The sequence below is a fragment of the Lipotes vexillifer genome, unplaced genomic scaffold, assembly GCF_000442215.2.
Source record: "Lipotes vexillifer unplaced genomic scaffold, Lipotes_vexillifer_v1.1 scaffold1192, whole genome shotgun sequence".
NCBI classification, from domain to species: domain Eukaryota; kingdom Metazoa; phylum Chordata; class Mammalia; order Artiodactyla; family Lipotidae; genus Lipotes; species Lipotes vexillifer.
In genome coordinates, this window is record NW_006778701.1 from 1,462,992 (window position 1) to 1,469,043 (window position 6,052).

Genomic DNA, 6,052 nt, shown 5'->3' on the forward strand with positions numbered 1-6,052 from the left:
CTTCCAGTTGGTTTATTTGAGCTACAGCCAAAGTCATGAACGTGAATTTTAGGTTTACATTTTACGGGATATTTTCAAATCATGTTGATGTATTGGCTACTTATTCTGGTTACTATGAAGAAAGACTAACCAAACTTCAAAACAGTAAAATTTCCATATTATATGTGATAAACAGGTTCTCAAGATCTGTTTTACAATATCATACTTGTAGTTAACCATACTGTATTGCACAGTTAAAAACTTGTTAAGAGAGTAAATATTCAGTTAATTGTTCCTAGCAGGAAAAAAAAAAGTATGTGTAAAGCTTTATATTTGGCAAAGAAATGGTATAGCTTTTTATTGTACTAAAGTATTGTGCTTTATGTTCAAGATTAAAAGAAATCAAATCGTGACATACTACTTGCAGATCATTTTTGTACATCATTTATATATTCAATGCTTTATTGAGCAGAAATATTATATCTCTCAAACTTCTGAAAGAAACTGTTAGGACTACTTTTATGTCAATCTATTTTATGATGAATGGTAAATGTTCTGAGAAAAATAAAGCCATCAAAACATGGCATCACATCCTGTAAAAAATGCATTAATTGTAAATTAGAATATTTTTCCATTAATATTTCATTAACCTTTAAGATATTTCAACCACGTTGTATATTTGTCATACCTACGTTGACACATAGCAAGTTTGTGTCCTTACTTGTAATTAAATCCTTCTCCAAAAAAAGGAATGCGTTATGCTTTCTGCATTCAGATGTGCACAGCCTGAATTACATATCTTTCAATGAGAACATCTCACTAATTAAAAATACTCATTTACAATATTTGGTCCTAATATGACTTGCAAGTTACAAGTTACCAAAGATTTAAAGATAGGTTTAGAGTCCTGCAAAAGGAGGCAGATTGATTTTCATCCTCCAACTTCATCCCACTTTGATTTGTGCGAATCTGTGATTTGGCTGAGATTACAGTACATAGCTTAGAAATTAATTTGCCTTTGGAGATTATTGCTACCGTGCATATGTAATTAAGTGTTCTCGTTATTGTTTGTAAACCTGCAGTTTTATGGGAAGAATGTAAAGCCAGTGATTTCAAATCAATCAGTTGGAGAGAGTTTTGAGATGTTCCAACCATTAGTTTTGTGAAAAACTTTAAGAAACACAATCTTCCTGCAGTCAGCCTAGATGGATAAAGTAGTAAAAGCTATGCCATGTTAATTAAACAAGCATTTATTTAGCACCTGCTATGTATTTGCCACTGTGTATGCTAGGGTGTGAAGGCTGTTATGAAAGATGTAAGAGTTAGGGAATGTTAGATTTGGGAAGAACTTTAGAGAAAATCTTGGTCCAATTTTTTTCCTTTATTGTTGAGACCGAGAAAATGTTAGTGGCTTAAGCTCTCATATCTAAAATTAGTGTCGGTACTAGAATTAGAATGCACAACAGAAAACACAATTAAGCAAGTGAACCTAAGAACGCAGAGTAGGCGTTGGGTTGACTAAAGATAGTAAAGTGTAACTGTTCAAATAAAAGAGTGATGCTGGGCTTTCCTGGTGGCGCAGTGGTTGAGAGTCTGCCTGCCGATGCAGTGGACACGGGTTCGTGGCCCGGTCTGGGAAGATCCCACATGCCGCGGAGCAGCGAGGCCCAAGAGTGATGCCACAGGAGGGAAAGTCAAGGAATGATTAAATATAATATTCTATTTTATTGTTATATCTATTTTATTGTTATATCTAGATCATAGACCTTATATTTTTCAAATGCAATCACCTATCACTGATTCCATGTGAAAGATGAATTCTCTGTTGATTAATTCATAATGACCAAAACATGTGGTGAATTAATTAACACTTTCATAATACTTTAAATTTAATTGTAACATTAACAGAACTCTTACATGTTTATGCAGCATATCTATTTGCTCTAACGGCAATGCTTGCTGCTCATGTGGCTTCAAAATACCGATACCTTGAAATAACTCCCTAGTGGTCTAAATCCAGAGGTTGGGAATCAAATAAAAACTGATGAGAAAGTTTTTCCTTCAGTGGTGTATGTAACATTTTTAGGGCTTCAAGGCTCTCTTCCAGGCCTCACATCATGAAGAACAAGGAAATACTTTTTTGTTTTTTTTGCGGTACGCGGGCCTCTCACTGCTGTGGCCTGTCCCGTTGCGGAGCACAGGCTCCGGACGCGCAGGCTCAGTGGCCATGGCTCACGGGCCCAGCCGCTCCGCGGCATGTGGGATCTTCCCGGACCGGGGCACGAACCTGCGTCCCCTGCATCGGCAGGCGGACTCTCAACCACTGCACCACCAGGGAAGCCCAAGGAAATATTTTTTGTCAATCTAAACAAATAAAATTCATAGTGAATACTAGCATGCCAGATTCAAAAGATGGCTTTCAAAACTTTGTATTGGGGCTTCCCTGGTGGCGCAGTGCTTGAGAGTCCGCCTGCCGATGCAGGAGACGCGGGTTCGTGCCCCGTTTCGGGAAGATCCCACATGCCGCGGAGCGGCTGGGCCCGTGAGCCATGGCCACTGAGCCTGCGCGTCCGGAGCCTGTGCTCCGCAAATGGGAGAGGCCACAACAGTGAGAGGCCCGCATAACGCAAGAAAAAAAAAAAAACAAAAAAAAAACCTTTGTATTGTATTGATCATCATTACTATATTTCATAGCAATCTGGAAATTAAACAAAATAACCTATGTCGACATATGGTAGACTTCTCATTGTGTAAAGATTTGTATTTTAAATTATTCACCTATAATTTAGGGACAGTTTGATGCTATTGTTATCATCCCTGTTAGATAGTTTTCCTTTCACCCACTATTTTTTACCCTTCTTGTTCCCTATAACATTACTACATGGAAGCATCAGAGCATTTAGTTTTATATTTTCTGAGCTATGGTTCCCTTCCATTAACCTAGTTAATAGAGATGATTCTAATACCTTTCTTCCTGAATGAACCCTAAATTTGCTGTTTGGTCTTTTTCTTATTTCTTATAGGGCTCTAAGTATAATCTCTGGCATTCCTCCAAAATCACCATGGAACAACGAGGGACTAGCTATAGAGCTATTTTTATTTTTAAAAGAAAAATTGTAGAATAGTAATACACTGTACCAAATTATACTTTTCTTAAACAAAAATCTAAGCCAAAAATAGGACACAGACCTTACATTCTATATTCTGTTCCGTAAGCTTCATACGTTATAGTAGACTTTATTATTAACGAAAGGCACAGGTTCTGGGCATTTAAATTTCTTTGTAAGGTAGAAAAGCTTTTCAAAATATTGGTTATGAAATTGAAGGCAAATGGAATATAGAAGCAAATTCTTTTCTCTGCTTCTAAAGGTAGGTCACAGTAAATAACACTATAGTTAATTCACCTAAATGTGCCATGTTTTTAAACCTTCTTGCTTTAAGCCATTGAAGAAACAAAATCATGTCAAAATTACTTTGGAATTATTTAAAAATATCCTTTAGATAACTGTATTGCTAAATCAATACTTTAAATATTTCAAGAAACTAGAGATAAGACATAATATAATTATATTCTTTATTCCATGAAGTCTTACTATATAAACATTTTTTGCCCTCCATTTAATGTAGAAGTCATTTAATCAATATTATACTTCATGTTTCTTGCTATATATTCTAATTAGCATCATGTTATCTTTTAAGCAATGCAGTATTTTCCTAACATTCAGCTTTTAGCTGGTCAGCATTTAAAAGGTCCTGACACGAATTCCAATGTGTGAAGAGAGGGGTTTTCCCCACACATACATCAAACAATGCTACAGACACCAGCCTGGTGGCCTACAATCAGATTCCACAGGTTAAGGGAGAAATAGTACAAGACCAGCCCCTTCCCCTACTTTTTTGATGCCAGGTGAATGCTTGGCATCACCTGTATTTATGACCAACTGGCTGTAAATCAGAGGTTCCCACGACCCCCTCTTTAAGTTTGATTAATTTGATGAAGTGGCTCACAGAACTTAGAGAACATTTTTCTTACTAGATCATCGGTTTATTATGAAAGAATGTAATTCAGGAACAGCTAGAGGGAAGAGATGCATAGGGCAAGATATGGGGAAAGGGTACTGAGCTTCCATGCCCTCTGCAGGTGCACTACTCTCCCTACATCTCCACGTGTTCACCAACCCAGAAACTCTCCAAACCTAGTCCTTTTGGGGATTTTATGGAGGTTTCATTACAAAGATATGATTGATTAAATCACTGGCCCTTAGTGACTGAACTCACTCAGTCTCCAGCCACTCTCCCCTCCTCAGAATTCAGAGGGTGGGACTGAAAGTTCCAACCCTTTAATCACATGACTGACTCCACTGGCAACTGGCCCCCATCCTTGGGCACTTTCCAAAAGTCACCTCATTAACATAACAAACAAAAGATACCTTTATTTCTCTCAACACTTAGGAGATTCCAAGGGTTTTGGGAGTTGTGAGCAAGAAACCATGGAGAAAGACCAAATATATACGAGGAATATACTTTGGTCATCTGAATGAACAAATATGTATTTTTCTTATGAGTCACAATATCACAGTATTAAATATTAAAGTACATATGTTACTTTAGGCTACAAAAATACAAAAGTAAGAAAATCATTTTTTAAATTTTAACAGGAAATATACTGAAATTAAAGTCTGTCTCGTCAGTTAGCCTGCCTAAGTGATTCTGTCCCATCTAGAGCTCCTTTGTCAGTTGGTACTACCTGCATAATAACAAACACTGAATAGTTTTAGAATTGTATGTGCCAGGCACAAGAAGTACATAGAAGTTGAGTAGCTCACAGACCCATAACATAGAGAAGTGTAAAATGGATTATATAGAGTTACAGGGGTATTAAAAAGGAAAGAGTAATCATATCTGTAGAGGGGACTTAAGGAAAAATTCACAAAGGAAGTGTCATTTTAGTCTGGCCAGGTAGAGTGAATATGACCCTGCCGGGTGTTCAAGATTGGAAAGAACATCCAAGGACTCTCAGATGCAAAACCTAGAAGTATGAGAATTTGGTATGTCTGTATGGTTCAGTGTGTGTATGTGAAGCATATAATGCAGTCAGGGTGAAGTCACGTAGGCTGCAAATAAGGGAGATGCCTCTGTGCTCAACCAAAGGACTTCAAAGACAGGGGCTCACTAAGGAATTTCAAGTCAAGAAGTACGATGTGGCTGCACTTTGGAAAATGGAGTAAAGTGGGTTGAAACTGAAAGCAGAAAAGCCAATTAAGAGTTTATCATAATGGCTGAAAAGGAAGAAAATGAGAGGGAAGATTGTTATAAAGGAGAGAGACACGGTTAGAAAGTAGAAGCAAAGGAATACAGTGACAACCTGAAAATGGGAGTTGGAGGGAGGAAGGTGATTGCTGTGCCTCTGACCTGGTGGGGTAGAACAAGACAAAGAATGCAAGAACAGCAGGCCTGTTGCAGAAGAGAAGTTCAGTTTTGGATATATTAAAACTAAAGGGTTTGTGGAGATGCTTGGTACCTATAACAAAACACTTTATAAATGAATTAAGGATTGTTCAGTAAGCCTGTGTTGCTGTGCTTAGAATCTATATCCAAGGTGTAGTGTTTGAGAGTGTCCAATTCACAATACTTTCTAGTGTTAAGTGCTATCATTTCCATTCACTATTCATGCATTCATTAGTTAGTTCATTCAAGAGATAGTCATAGATTTTGCTGTGTAGGCATGTTGCTGCATCATTAAAGACCACAGTCCAGCCTTCTACTATTTTAATTTAGCAGGAAATACTAACAGATAAACTAACAGTTACAGTACTGTGTGACTTACTCCATTGGAAATGGTAGTTTGTTGTTTAATTTGCATGTATGTGATTATTAGGACAAACATTTAAATCAATAGTTGTGTTTCTGTCTATGGTTTTTCTGTGTATATCTTTAGACCATCTCTTTGTTAAAAAGTAATGAGTTTAAACATCATTTGTCTAAGGTAAATGATTATTTTTTGTAATAATAATAAGCTTTGTTTATTGAAAATTGTATTGTCCACCTTTTATATTTGATTACTTGTTGATTT